General features: G+C 40.3%; 1 protein-coding gene across 13 annotated transcripts in view; it reads right to left on the reverse strand.

Moving 5' to 3' along the window:
* The window catches only part of FOXP1 (forkhead box P1), a 569,345-nt gene that overhangs the window by 473,712 nt on the left and 80,205 nt on the right, over positions 1-15,428 (reverse strand). The gene's annotated exons all lie outside the window — the stretch shown is intronic.

The raw sequence follows: 15,428 nt of genomic DNA on the forward strand, positions 1-15,428 counted from the left end.
TTTTAGACTAATGACTACATCTCAAATTAAAAAAGAGCTTTCATTTTACTTGCTTATTTATTTAAACGTTCTGTCCTGCCTATTGATGGAGGGCCAAACCACATGTTATGCTTACTGTTTAGTGTGCAACTACATCCAGTGTGTTCTCTTGAATCAATTATAGAAAGGATTTCCCCAATAGTTACTGGGCACACAGCATGTGGGAACTGGAGCATTTGCAGCCATGATCAGGATAATCATGCACACATCCAAACAGCTATGAGGTGGGAGCGGGTGGGCAGAAATTCTCATTGGCACCAAAGGGAGAAACAGAAGCACAAAAACCAAGTGGAGAGTTTGGTCCATCTTCCACCAGCTTGCTTCCTCTCTTGCATGACCTCACCTGCATGGAATTTCTTGTTGTCCATTGCTAACAGATGAGAGCTTAAATACAGGACTGCTTCAAAAGCATGTCCACATGTGTGACAGTAGCCAATGCAGATGTTATAACAGCACAAATTACCATGGCTTGGTTGTTCAATGAAGCGGATTTGCAAAAACGGGCCAAGTGTCCAGAATGACATGAAATATGTGAACTTACTTTTAAAAAAATGTGGGGATAAGAACTTAATAAAATGTCTTCCAGCCTCCTCCCCACTCACAATAATCCTTACTTAGCTTAATGGAAAAGGTTAATTGCTTTATCTGAAATTATTCTGCTAAAATTTTCTATCAGAGCACCTTTCCACCAACAATATCTGCTTCATGCAGACAATGTAAGAGGACAGTTCACCAGCCCAACATCAAAGTTCCCATAAAGGTAGGAAACAGCTTCCTGTGCCTTTTAATGGCTGCATGACAGGGACACAAACACAACAGTTGTGGCATTACTGCTCATTGATAGCTTAGTATTCTATTTATTTCTCTGTAATGTAGATGTGGGGAGCTCTGTCAAGAAAGCCGTTCACAACCATACACAACTTAATTGCTAGTGGCCATCAAACCTGCTCTAAATCTTCAGCATTGCTCAACATTATTATTACTGGGAAGAGTTATACAGTGGTGCCTCGCAAGACGAAATTAATCCGTTCCGCGAGTATCTTCGTCTAGCGGTTTTTTCGTCTTGCGAAGCAACCCTATTAGCAGATTAGCGCTATTAGCGGTTTAGCGGCTATTAAAGGCTTAGCGGCTTAGCTGCTAAAAGGCTATTAAAGGCTTAGCGGCTTAGAAAAAGGGGGGGGCGAAAAAAAATCTCAAGACTCGCAAGACATTTTCGTCTTGCGAAGCAAGCCCATAGGGAAATTCGTCCTGCGAAGCGCATTGAAAAACGGAAAACCCTTTCGTCTAGCGGGTTTTCCGTCTTGCGAGGCATTCGTCTTGCGGGGCACCACTGTATGTCAAGCTATTCAGTTTTCTCTTTTCACTTGCTTCTGTGAGACTAAGATGAAGTTCTAGTGGAGGGCAGGCCTTGTTTTTTAACATGAGGCAGAACTCTGCTGGGACTGTACAACTGAAGAATATAGGAAGAGGATTGCATGATTAAATGTTCCCCTACGTCTGAGTAAAGTTAATATGACGTGGAAAAGAATGCTAGCCAATCTTCCCCAATGAATCAAGTTTTCTATGTACAAGGAGCTGAGATTAAACAAGAAGAACGTTTAGACAAGTGATCTTCTATCAGCCTTCTAAAGTGGTGCAAGAAGGCTATTTTTTTTCCTGATATACAGATCAGCTCACATGCCATTGATATGTTCATATTTACAATTATTAAAATCACTTTCTGTACTATTGGCCTCAATAAAAAATATGGGTCTAATAAACCCCAGTAAAAGTTAGAAACTTGCATTCAATAATCAACTGAAACAACATAAAAGGAAAAGCCAAAGAAGAAAACGTGGGCCGCAATGACTTGTCTAACTGTACCTACTCCTTTAATAAATATATCTTAAAATAGCCTCCCAGTGATACATTTGCAGTGTAATGCAAAAAGCAACATTAGATTTAAACTATGAAACAGGTAACTTCAGAGAACTACATATGAAATGAAGGATGCTGTCCAAACTTTATTCCAATAGATGCAATGATTTTAGCCATCATTACATTATTTCTTTTTCAAAGAATCCAAGGGTCATCTAGTCCAACCCCTTGGTCTGCAGGAATCTCAGCTAAAGCATCCATGACAGATGGCCATCCAACCTCTGTTTTAAAACCTCCAAGAAAGGAGAATTCACCACTTCTCGTGGGAGTCTCTTCCACGGCTGAACAGCTCTTACTGCCAAGAAGTTTTTTCTGAATGTTTAGTCAGAATTTCCTTTCTTGCAGCTTGAAGCCATTGGTTCGAGTCCTACCCTCCAGAGAAAGAGAAAACAAGCATGCTCCTTCTTCCATGCGACAGCTCCTCAGTTATTTGAAGATGGCTATCTTATCTCCTCTCGGTCTCCTCTTTTCCAGGCTAAACATACCCAGCTCCTTCAAGTGCTCCTCATAAGGCTTCGTTTCCAGATCCCTGAACATCTTGGTTGCCTTCCTCTGCCCACGTTCCAGCTTGTCAACATCTTTTTTGTATTATTATTATTTCATTTTTAATGGTACAGCATCAACATAACCTTGACACATTAGTCAGTAACAAACAAGTGTACCATATTCATGCATAATTGAAATCTCAATAGGATATTCAATTTAATACATAGATAGGTTAAAATGAATTTAAATAGATAGTACTTCAACAGGATAAAATCCAGCATTGAACTGCTTAATGTTACTGCAAAATGGAAACAAGAATGCCACTTTTGAGAAGTCCACACTCTGTTTAAAACTGAAAACCTGGAAAATTCCACAGCCAAAATATAAAGTATTTGTATAAAAATTATATACCAATTATAACAGTAACCAGATTCTACTATCACTGGTTACTATTATAACTTTAAATTACCTGAGTGTTCTATTGTCACCACTGTGTCACAATTTCTCTCTCACACACACAATATTACAGATTAAGAGCAGGTGGATTGTAGGTCACTTTTCTGTAAAGTGAGGACTATCATATGCAGATTTGGTCTAATCTAGGTAGATGCACTGCTGGGAGTGAACTGAAACTATTCATCATATGGTTTAGATAAGATCAGAAAGAGCTTAGATCATTCTTTGCTAATTTACTGCCTTCCAGATGTTTTGAACTACGACTCCCATCAGCCCCAGACAGCACAGCCCTGTTCCTTTTAGCTCCTCACCCCAAATATCTCTTCGAATTCCTTTGGAGCTTGAAAATAAGAATGAAGACTTGGCATAAAAGGTCTCCAAAAGAGAAAACCTGCAACACAACTCCAACTTCTGAAAGGGTTGCATTCTGAGCTTTTGATTATCAATGTTTTGGGGAATATAAATACAGTGGTACCTCGGGTTAAGTACTTAATTCGTTCCGGAGGTCCATACTTAACCTGAAACTGTTCTTAACCTGAAGCACCACTTTAGCTAATTAGCTAATGGGGCCTCCTGCTGCTGCCGCGCTGTCGGAGCACAATTTCTGTTCTCATCCTGAAGCAAAGTTCTTAACCTGAAGCACTATTTCTGAGTTAGCGGAGTCTGTAACCTGAAGCGTATGTAACCTGAAGTGTATGTAACCTGAGGTACCACTGTAATAGAATAAGTACCCTACCGATGGCTTTTCAATCCAGCATCCTATTTCTTATAGTAGCCGACCAGATGCTTCAAGCAGGACATGTGTGTAATAGCTCTCTTCCGCCATTGTTCTTCAACACAGGTAGTCAGAGGCACATTACCTCTCAGCCTGGAGGTTGAGGTCTTCTACCATCAACATTTAGAGGGCAAGCATGTAAACCAGGCCCTCTGCTGAAGTTGTTCAAACGTAACAGGCACAAAATAGCCTACTAGCCACAGATATTGGTAATGCATCCATTTTTAAAAATGCACTGCATTCTTCTGCAATCTAAAAACTGACTTCTGCAGGACAAGGCATCGACTCTTGAGCAGAGAGAGGTAGATTAAGGAACTGTGCAAGGGGCAGTTACCAAACGTCCATGCTGCCAAAGCTAACCAGGGAGCACAGAAAACAAATCTTCAACATGTGGTGCACAATGTTGCTGTTGCCATGGCAAATATTCATGTTTCAAGAGAAGTGTTAAATCTTGTATCAGAAGTCAAATTGGCTGCCAAGACACATTTTCACAAGTAAGGGAATTTTTGTCTTTTCAGAATGGAACCATTTTTCAGTTGACACTGACTTTTCCCTAAAATAAATTCCTCAGTAACTAAGCCAATCACACTTGACTGAGTCCCAAAAAAATAAATAAAAATGAATTAGTCTATTCCACTACAGAATTGTCAACAGTTTTGTGTGTGTGCATGCAAATGCCTTAAGAGTTATTTAGAAAACCCAATACTCCAATGCTAATAAATATTTAAACAGCTACCTCAAAAAAGACCTTAATTGCAGCACTGAAAGTCATTCAGATTCTAATAAGAGAAGGAAGACAAAGAGTTGACTTTCCCTGTCCAAGTTCCTTCCACAAATGTAAGATTCAGTTTCCACCACAAACATATAGCCACGAATCTAAAAATCAGGATGAGAGAGACCAAAAAAGAAAAGAAAAAAGGAAGCCAACTGTTTTGCAGATTTCTGGTCATTTTGTATCTTTGAGGAACAAACTTTAAATTCACAATGTTTCAAAATAAAAACATTGATGATTATAATAAAATATTCCAATCTCCTTTGTGTCAAGATTGTACTTTAATTATTGATCCAATGGAAACTTTGCTTGAGTGGAATGCACTTCTGATTAGGGGAGATTTCTGCCAATTCCCATCCCCACAGATGCAGTCCCTCATGCTACTGTGAATACTATTTCAGAGGTTCCCCTGTTTTTCAGGAGTAGCCTTTTAAGTGACCAAGGAGCGCAGTGGGAAGGAGGTGAGAGAGCCCCATTGTTCTTAGTGCCCAAATAAAAGGACTGGGTCCACAGTACGCTAGTCCTATTTAGATCCTATTTAAATCAATGTGAAAATTAAGTCAAAGCTAAGTGATATCCTGTTAATGTCAATGGGAACTAAACTCAATTTACTTTTCAATTTTGTTTTATTTAATTAAACCACAGAGAAAAACAAAATCTATGATCCCTGAGTAAAAACCATAAAATGTGAAACTAAATGGCAATGGTGAACTATGGCATTTTCAAAATATTTTTCAAAACGTTTTTTAAAAAAAGCATTTTCACAGCATTTTTTAAATATTTGTAGATTCCAACTTAGATTTCTGGTCTATGTGAAACTTTCTGTATAGTGCTCTCGTCTGATTTCTAGTACTAAATACTTTTTTTAAAAAACTTTATCTCACAATGGACAACAAATCTCTATATCATTCTGTCCATTTTGGTCCATTTCATCCTTACTTAATTATAGCAAATTGCTTATTAAAATACTTGAATCTCAGTCAAAAGACTTCACTTATTTTCTTTTAAATTATATACCTTACTTTCCCCCTTTCTTGCCTCTCCTAGTACCACATTTTGTATTGTAGTGTACTGTAGCCCTGTGTTGTTGTTTTCTTTCATTTGAATCAAGCAATTGAGCAGAATCCCTGTATTGCAACAAAGCGTCAGAATTTGTCCAGCTTAGACAGGATAAAGCCAAGGCCTAACTTACAACAGTATGCTTTAGAGCAGGGGCCGGATGAGGCCCAATCACCTTCTCAATCCAGCCCTTGTACGGTCCAGGAATCAGCGTGTTTTTACATGAGTAGAATGTGTCCTTTTATTTAAAATGCATCACTGGGTTATTTGTGGGGCATAGGAATTCGTTCATATATTTTTTTTCAAAATATAGTTCGGCCCACCACAAGGTCTGAGGGACGGTAGACCAGCCCACGTCTGAAAAAGGTTGCTGCTTTAGACAGTCAACACACAGCCCAACCATCTGAGATACAACCTTAGCCTAACACTTGACTAATTCATGTGGGCTAAAATTTGATACAATGGGCCAGGGATTTTGGTCATAATATACAATTTGAGGATTGGGAAAAATTATGGAAAGAAAACTTAAAATTCACAGCATGTACGGTGTTAAAGGAAAATGTGATGAAAATGTTCTATAGATGGTATATAACACCAGTAAAATTGGCAAAAATGTTTAAGACGTCTAATAAGTGTTGGAAATGTAAAGAAAAAGAAGGAACGTTTTATCATATGTGGTGGGATTGTAAGAAAGTTAAAAGTTTCTGGGAGATGATATATAACGAGTTGAAAAAGATGTTAAAGTATACATTTGTAAAGAAACCAGAAGCTTTTCTTTTAGGCATTACAGGAAAAGAGATAAGAAGAAAAGACTGCAAACTCTTTCAATATGCTATTACAGCTGCAAGGATTCCACTGGCCCATAAATGGAAACAAGAGGAAATACCGACGATAGAAAATTGGAGATCTAAACTGACGGACTATGCAGAATTGGACAAGCTAACCGGGAAAATCAGATATCCTAAAGACCAAAAGTTCATCGAAGACTGTAGAATATCTGAAAAATATATGTGATGTGCAAACAACGTTAGTGGGATTTAAAGAAGCATTGTGAAATTTAAGAGGTATTGTCAAAAACAATAGATGTGGGAGGGAAGACTAAAGACAATACTAAAGGAGAAGGAATGCGTAACTAAGAGGTACAGATGGATGATTGTCAGAGAAGCTGAAGGAAGTCCAAAAAGAGAGAATTTGTTTGTTAAAATTGGACAAAATTGTATATTTGTGTTGTAAAACAATAAAAATTATTATAAAAAAAAAATAATTCATGTGGGCTAAAATAAAGCCCAGATTAACTTGCAGTTTGTAAAAATGTTCAGATCCAACATCTTCCCAACCTAGCCAGGATGGAAGCTCAGACCTTCCTACCTTCAGTCTGTGAAAGGATCTAGCTCAGAAGGGATATAACTCAGTTTGTAGGAAATTTGCTGCTCAGACTAAACAGCTGCCCACCAAATCAGTAATAAGATTAACTCCACAGAGAACTCTAACTTGGTTTTCACTTTTTCAGATTACACATTAGTAGTAACGGTGGCAGCAGTGGTAGTTACTAATGGTATTACAGTCTCTACTGTAGCATAGTCTAAGTTCTTTTATTACTGCAAGGAAGACAACAATACTGATGATTATCAGCAGCTATTGCATATGTACAATAATGGTTTCTTTCCCCTTTTATAAGAAAAGAAAAGAAAAAAAGAATGCATATTTGCATTACCATCATAATAACTACCACAGATTGACATGATATGATTGAGTATAATGGCTTCTGTGGAACCATTATGGTCGATCAGCAAATAATATACTTTTGCAGTTGTCTAACTACATATTTGCACATGTCAGCTCTTGTATACTTCAGTGACATAATTTAAAAGAAATATTTTTTTTAAAAAACCCGTAAGAACAAACAACGACAACACAATATACTTGGGGGGGGGGAGGTCAGTTCTGTCTAACATGCAAAACTGGGAAATGTTACATTTAAAGACAAAACTCTAAAGAAAGAAAATATCTTTAACTCACTGAACAATGTCAAGTGTCTGAAGAAATCCAACAAATAAAATAAGGAATCAGTTGAAAACCTAAAAGTGGAATTATAAGGTGATGTTCAATTGAGGTGGATTTCTGCTTGGTCAAATGTGAATTCCCCTGCCACCCATACCCCTTGCAGCCCCACACTGTACCCCCACAAGTTGCTCTGGAGGCTTGGGGAATCCTCTAAAACACATTTAGGGACATGGGGGACTGCAGTGGAGAGGGGAGGAAGGAGAATTCCATTGCATCCACTGGTGCAATGTTAGATCACACCCATAAGACATACATCGAGGGCTGCTGCCAAAATCGAATAAAATCTGCAAAGAAGTACAACAAACTCTGCATTAAAAAAAAATACTCACCAAAATCCACAAGCAAGATCCACCTGGTTCCAGCACCCCCACCCCACCCCCAGTTGAGTCAAATATCACCAGGCCTCTGCAGCTGTCTCTGTTGCTGTGATGCACTAATGATCTAAGTGCCCCTTTTAAAAGAGGATTGACTTTGCGAATCTGGAATGGATGCCAAAAAGGCAAGGGTATGTTGAAATCTTGTGGAAAAGGTTATCACCTTCTAATTCAAAGCATGGGCCCATATTCTCAGCTTATGAAACATCAGATCGCAAATTTGTAGAATATCTGGCTTCAGAAGTAGCACTGATGAGACATTTATACTTGAATGCTATATGGCAAGTGCCTATGACTGCTGGACAGTTTAAAAACCCTCTCAACTGTTTGAAGACCATTTAATGTTCCTGTGCAAAGAACATCCAGGACATTAGAGTCAGAATTCACAAAGGAGATTTTGCTGGCAAATAGTCCACAGCTAACTATTTCCTCATGCATTGAGATTTTAAGTAATTCTTAGGGGCTTTGTAGGAAGGGAGTATTAATGGAGGGTAGCAGTGGAAACCTATGCATTGATTCAATGAATGTGGCCCTGTATGAACATTACACATTTATGACCCATGCTTTCCTGGTTACAAAGCTCTTCAAGACCTACTTCTGAGAGCATATAACTTGGATTAAAAAGGGCAGTTCTGAGTACTGAAAGCCCAAAAGTAGCCTGTATAAAATAGCCAGAAATTGAGTTCTGCTTTTCTTAATTTGGAAAATATCTTTCTAAAACCCCACTCTACCACCCTGTTAAGCAACAACACTATGGGTTAAGGCTGTTGGTTCCCAGTAATTTGGCTGTGAGCCAGGGTTCAGAATAAATGGACAAAATGAGCAATACTAGGACATGTTATCTGGGACTGACAGAAAGTATAACCCTCTGAAACCAGCTTGCCTTCAGAACAGTGGCGGAGCTTCATGCTTTGGCACCGGGGGGGGGGGGCGGAGAGCAGGTGGGGGTGGGGCTGGCATGCGTCCCAGGGGCATGGCGCACCATCTGAGGGGGCGTGGCGCCCAGCGTGGGCAGGGGGGTAGCCGTGATGACACCCCACCGGGGTCGCGCTGCCGGGGGCGGTGCGCTCCCCCCGCACTCCTCTTCCTCCGCCAGTGCTTCAGAACAGCAGTTTTCCAAAAGGATCAAATCCACAAAACAAGGTTAAGGTAAAAACTCAAGACTCCTGGAAAATTGCTTTCTCATTTTGGGGCATTTTTTTTGAAACAGGGTTAGCTTCCAAAAGGTATAGCCTTCCACAGAGACCGGAGCTCTTGAGGGGCAATTCATATAGACTGAGAGGTGCTGGAGCTAGGTTCTGGCAAGTTCTGGCTGGGGGGAAATAGCCCTGAATATTGGGGAGTAGGGGAGAGAAAGGCTGCTGCAGCAGCTAGAGTCAGCCCTGGTGGGCTTCCGCACGCCCATGCACTGAGATGGCGCCTCTTTGGTACTGCCCTCAACATCTTGGTGGTCATTTACAGGCCCTACACTTCAACCCCAAGGCCCAGTCCTAGCTGCACCTTTGTTCCCGAGGACGGTCGTGGCTGCTCAAATGGAGAAGAAAAACGTAAATTCCCCGAGCAAAACAGAATGAAGCTAGTTTTATAAGCTATTTAACAAGTGGGTACTTCTTTCAGTTCTCATGTTCCTTGCCATTCAGTGCCTTCTGTAAAAGTTCACCCTCTCTCCTTCTCTTGCTTTACTGACTGTTGGAATGCAGAAGCAGTCTTCAGCAATCAGGTACAGAAAGGGGAACAGTTGACTCCTATAAGTTTAATTCTACCAGCCCTTGACAAAAAAGCGAAATAATACTAATAATAATAATTTATTATTTGTACCCCGCCCATCTGGCTGGGTTTCCCCAGCCACTCTGGGCGGCTTCCACAGAAATCAAAAATACACTAAAATCATACATTAAAAACTTCCCTGAACAGGGCTGCCTTAAGATGTCTTCTGAATGTCAGGTAGTTGTTTATCGCTTTGACATCTGATGGGAGGGCGTTCCACAGGGCGGGCGCCACCACCAAGAAGGCCCTCTGCCTGGTCCCCTGCAGCCTTGCTTCTCGCAATGAGGGAACCGCCAGAAGGCCCTCGGCGCTGGATCTCAGCGTCCGGGCAGAACAATGGGGGTGGAGACGCTCCTTCAGGTATACTGGACCAAGGCCGTTTAGGGCTTTAAAGGTCAACACCATCACTTTGAATTGTGCTAGGAAATGTACTGGCAGCCAATGTAGGTCTTTCAAGACCGGTGTTATGTGGTCTCGGCGGCCGCCCCCAGTCACCAGTCTAGCTGCCGCATTCTGGATTAGTTGTAGTTTCCGGGCCACCTTCAAAGGTAGCCCCACGTAGAGCGCATTGCAGTAGTCCAAGTGGGAGATAACCAGAGCATGCACCACTCTGGCGAGACAGTCCGCGGGCAGGTAGGGTCTCAGCCTGCATACCAGGTGGAGTTGGTAGACAGCTGCCCTGGATACAGAATTGACCTGCGCCTCCATGGACAGCTGTGAGTCCAAAATGACTCCCAGGCTGCGCACCTGGTCCTTCAGGGGCACAGTTACCCCATTCAGGACCCCATTCAGAAATGTGCCGTAGAACTACCTGTTGGTAGCAATAAGCAGGTGCTCCCCCCCTTCTCCTTCTGCACCTTTTCAGATATAGCAATGTGAAAACCAACCACGTTTGATAAAGAGATGGTAAATGTACAAATAAGCAGACTTGTTTCTTCTTAAAACGCTCTGCGCTGTGTAGAAATCAGAGCCGTTATCTGTTGCAGACCTGTAACGCCCCTTTTTTTTCTCTAAAGAGAACTTGTGCACATCTAAAACTGCAGAACCTGTTGAGAACATTTTGCTTTCAGCTCAAAAAACTTTTCCTCAGTGTATTCAGCAAACAATGCACTTAAATATATTCTATCCACCCTGCTACCTGCTGCAGACAACCATATGCGGAAAGCATGAAAAATGCTTTACAAAACCATTCCATTAAAGTACCGTTTAAAATTAGCTCTCTGTTACATCCAAATGCAAATATTGCTCTTTTGTAACAGCACAGCAATAGTCTTACATAAAGTGATTCCTGGGGAGGGTATGCATTAGCGTTCCAATCCAGAAGTGTACACTCAGGACTGCCAGCCAAGCAGGCTTCTTTACTGAATGAATAGTTGGAAATAGTATCATACATGCTCCAGGAGATGCGTGTGCAGAGAAATCGGCAGAGAAAGCACTGGTCATGGGGCAGGAGTTCCATATGCATGTCACAGGGTTCAGCATGCATAAGGACTCTAGCATCCTATGCGAGGAAACAGGGGTGAGTTCGTCCAACTGTGCAGTGCAACCCCATACCATTTCAACCTTGAAATTACATATTTAACACTTTGTGCTGAGGTAGGTACAGTAACTACAATGCCACTAGAAGCTGGTGCACAGGTAACCATCACATCTATACTTGTTTCTGCATCACTTCCACAATGCAGAGTCACCTTATGCCTCAGCTCCATGCTGCCTCTTATTATAACTTGCACGCAAGGCAGTGACTTCGTTCGGTATACTGGTCCAAGTGGCTGCTGGATCCCAGCCACAGCACTTATTTGCTGGTGTTGTGAGGATTGGGCTGTAAGCCTTGCACAGTCTTGTATACAGGTGGCGCCCTGGACACCTGCAAGATATACCTGGATCCATGCTTGTTTTTAGCAAGGTTACTTCAGTTAAATAAAAAAATCATGGGAGACAACACAAGACTGGCAAACTGTGGCAAGCCCATCAAAGCTTTTTTTCTCTCTTGCAACCTGGTAAAAAAAAAGTCATCTGGTAGAGATACGACTCGTAGTCCTTATTTTGCCTGCCCTTGGTATAGCACAATCCCATTAGGAGCCTTGCAGAACAAATGGAAAATAATTGGTTACTTTGGGAGATGAATGAAGGGTGAGTGAAATGGGAGAAAGGACAACTGTTAATGAGAAGAGTTCCCGCCGCCCCAACTGACGAAGTCAATTTCACAGATGCAACTACTGAAAAATACTGTAAATACATTTGTTGGGAGAAGGCTATAGAGAAACAAAACAAAGATACAAAATGCCTTTCTACATGTGACAAAGCTGTATTGGAACAATACAAAAGGTCTCCTTAGCTTTGTGGCATGTGGTATTTTGAGGCTCTCAACTCCTTGAGGACATGACTGTGGTGGAAATAATTCTCACAATTAATATATGTATGAAGTTACGGAGTTCACACTGCCCAGTGAATCCTAATCCACCTACAGCGCACAAACATATCTATATAATCTGTCACCTTCAGCAGAATTCATTAAAATAATGTTATATCCCCCCTTGTTAAATGTAATTCTTTTAATTGAATTTTAATCTTACTGCATTATTTGGTAGATTTTTAATTGACATTTGTGGTAATTAATTGGTAAGCATTACAGCTTTGTCTGAAGAATTTAAAACAAAATTTGACACAGAGATTGGCTAGCCAGTGTTGGGATCTGCCTGCTGGGAACGTTTCATCATTCTTTCAGCCCATCCTGCTGATCATAGGTTAGGGGAAATGATGGACTCTTTTTTACAGTCGAGAATTACATTACTAATATATTCCATTACCACCACGCAAATGTCATGTTAATTTCTGATCATCATCAAGTCAGACAATGGTTTCCACACTGGCAACTAGCCAATTAGTTATGTGGAAAAATATTCAGCCAATTATGTTACTTGAATTAGGTTAAGGACTCAAGAGAAAGCAAATAAATGCTTTGAAACTACTTCAGAGATAAAATGTAAGTTGACACCGTCTTCATGGGCTGTACAGGATGTTATACAGTATGATAGGCACCTGCCAACATCCATAACTGTTTATGAAATCTAGCCGTTCTTTATGATGGCAGCAAAGAGCGGCATTTCCCCCCAATATTTGGTTCATTGTGTTAGGAGGAAAACCAAAATAGCTAGGACTGAGCACACAAGGCTTATAAAACACATTAGGCAGTATATATTAAATTGCTAAAATTGCATTCCACCCCCCACCTGAAAAAGTTTCATGAAGAAGAGAAAAAAGAAGACAGAACGAAGTTTACTTGGATTGCTGTCAAAGTGCAGGACAAAGTTATAGCAGGCCATTGCCTGCCATCCAATACTGGCATCTAAGGGATCAGAGTTCGCATTCTGGGCCAGAACTAAGGATCTACATCTTTGCTTTTGACGCCATTTTAGGACACATTCTCTGTTTATAGAGATAGTCACTTATAAGTTAAAACATAAGAATATTAAGCAAAGAGACAATAGTTTTGACACAAAATAAGTAACTCTGTCTATTTTTGCCAAAGGACACCAAAATGGAGTAAGGAGTGGGGAAGCCAAATGCATCATTCAGATTTTCATCATACCACGTTTGTATCAGAGTAACACCCAGGCCTCTTCCGATGTTCTGCAGGATAAAACTGTGGAGCTTTCCTATTATTTTGGGTTATTAAGCGAATGTTGACAAACACAGGGAAAGCTTTTGCCATCTTCATGTTTAAAAAATTGTATGCAACTACACTAAAATGGGGGGGGGAGGGAGGAAATCCTTAGCACCAGCCCCAGTCTTAAGAGATATTCTTGCACAGCAAGATTCGCCTTTATGCTGCTAAACAAATGAACAATGCTGATATATTTTTTGAGATCTGAGGAGAATACATAAAAATCCCTCTCACTGAATCTGGGTGTATATACTCGATTGCAAAGCTGCATACTTTGATTTCTCAATATGATGGTTTAACAAATAAAGATTTAAGTATAAACACTTGGGATTTATGTATAACTGCCACATAAACAGACTTGCATGTGAACTTAGCAAAATCGATCTATTAAACTGTTTACTGTGTCAGCAGTAAAACATGAAGTTATGATAATCCATGTTTAATGGCAGGGTGACTCCTGGAAAATAAAAGCACAGCCCCTTTAAAATATGTGTTAATTTTATTTTTGAATGAAAGTGGATTTATAATAGGCAAAGAGGGCTATTGATTACATGCCAGCAATGCAAAGTTATTATTTAAAAGGAAGTTGGGGGGGGGGGATTCCATATACTTTAAGCAAACTCCTAGCTGAAAATCCTTTCTTTTCTGTTTAATCTAGAAACCAAAAACTGAGCTCAATTTTCATTCTTCTGACTAAAGAATAATTGTATTTCTTCCAGTGCGAAATATTTGATAAATAAAAAGGTAGGCCAAAATAATTATAATATGAATGATGGAATTGCTTTAGACCTAAGCTAGTAATTCAGAGGTCTGGCAGTACCAATCACACACGACTAATCACCAGCCTGTTCGCAAAATGAAATAAGGAACGTATGAGCTGCTGGAGTTTTCCTGATAGTCTAGCCATGGTGAGGTGATCAGGGAGTATTACATCTGCACCAGGCAGATTATGGAGCAAAAGTAACTACAACAAAGTAATTCTACAGAACAATTCCTGCCACTCCCCAGAGAAGGAAGAGACATATGGTGGTGGTAGGTGACTCCCTACTGAGGGGGACAGAGGCAGTTGTGAGTGGAAGTAACAGGATATGTATGAGTGACTTGATCATGTCACACGGTATGCACACATGGCATATGCGTGTCCCCCCAGATATTGAGGGGGCCCATCCCCCTTCTTGAAAATTTCAGCGGGGGGGGGGGGTGGCCCTCGCCTGCTGGCGCTCCTGATTCTATGAATCTATGGTGAGTGACATCATTTTGTCAGTAGGACAGACGTATACTAAAATGATGAATATTCTGTGTGTATTGTCTTATCTTGGGACCCAAAGTATAAGATACTGAAGCTCCTATACATTCATTTTAAGTTACTATTACAGAGTAAGGCATCCACAGCACTGCTGATCAACCGATTCCCAGTAAGCCTTAGATCTTTCTGTGCTGACTTTACATGTCAAAAAACATTATCAACTTTCATTATGAAACTATTTTTATTCTAAATAGTTTAATAAAATGAAATGTACTGGGAACCATCTATAAATTACTGAGTTGCAGCTATATTTTGTCACAATTACTACATTCATTATCTATTTAGCACATTTTCAGTGTTCAAAGAGTTTCCAATATACTGGCTGCACTGAAATATCACACTAAACCTTGGGTTAACACAATACAAACAAACTGTAGAGACCTTTGGGTTCTCCTGTCCTCACAAAGAAGAGTTTGAAAGCTTCCTCTTCCTCCTTTGGTTAACCACAATTTGTCATGTGGTACCGACCAATGGTTAACTTTAACTATGGTTATTTAAAAGAAGCCAACTTTAAATTATGATTTCAACAGCTGGCTAGTTTAAAGTAATCATAGTTAACAATAACAAGCTTTAGAACCAGAAGACATGGAAAGCTGTGTTTAACTCAAAGTGGAAGCTTCCAAACTCTTACTTAGGGCCAAACAGCAGATAGCGGGAGTGAAAGGCTAAGGCTAACCGCAGATTGTTCCCATCATGTTAAACCATGGTTGAGCATGATGTTTGAATTCTCTGCAATCTTTACAGAC

This window comes from Podarcis bocagei, assembly GCF_964188305.1.
Source record: "Podarcis bocagei genome assembly, chromosome: 2".
Lineage (NCBI taxonomy): Eukaryota > Metazoa > Chordata > Lepidosauria > Squamata > Lacertidae > Podarcis > Podarcis bocagei.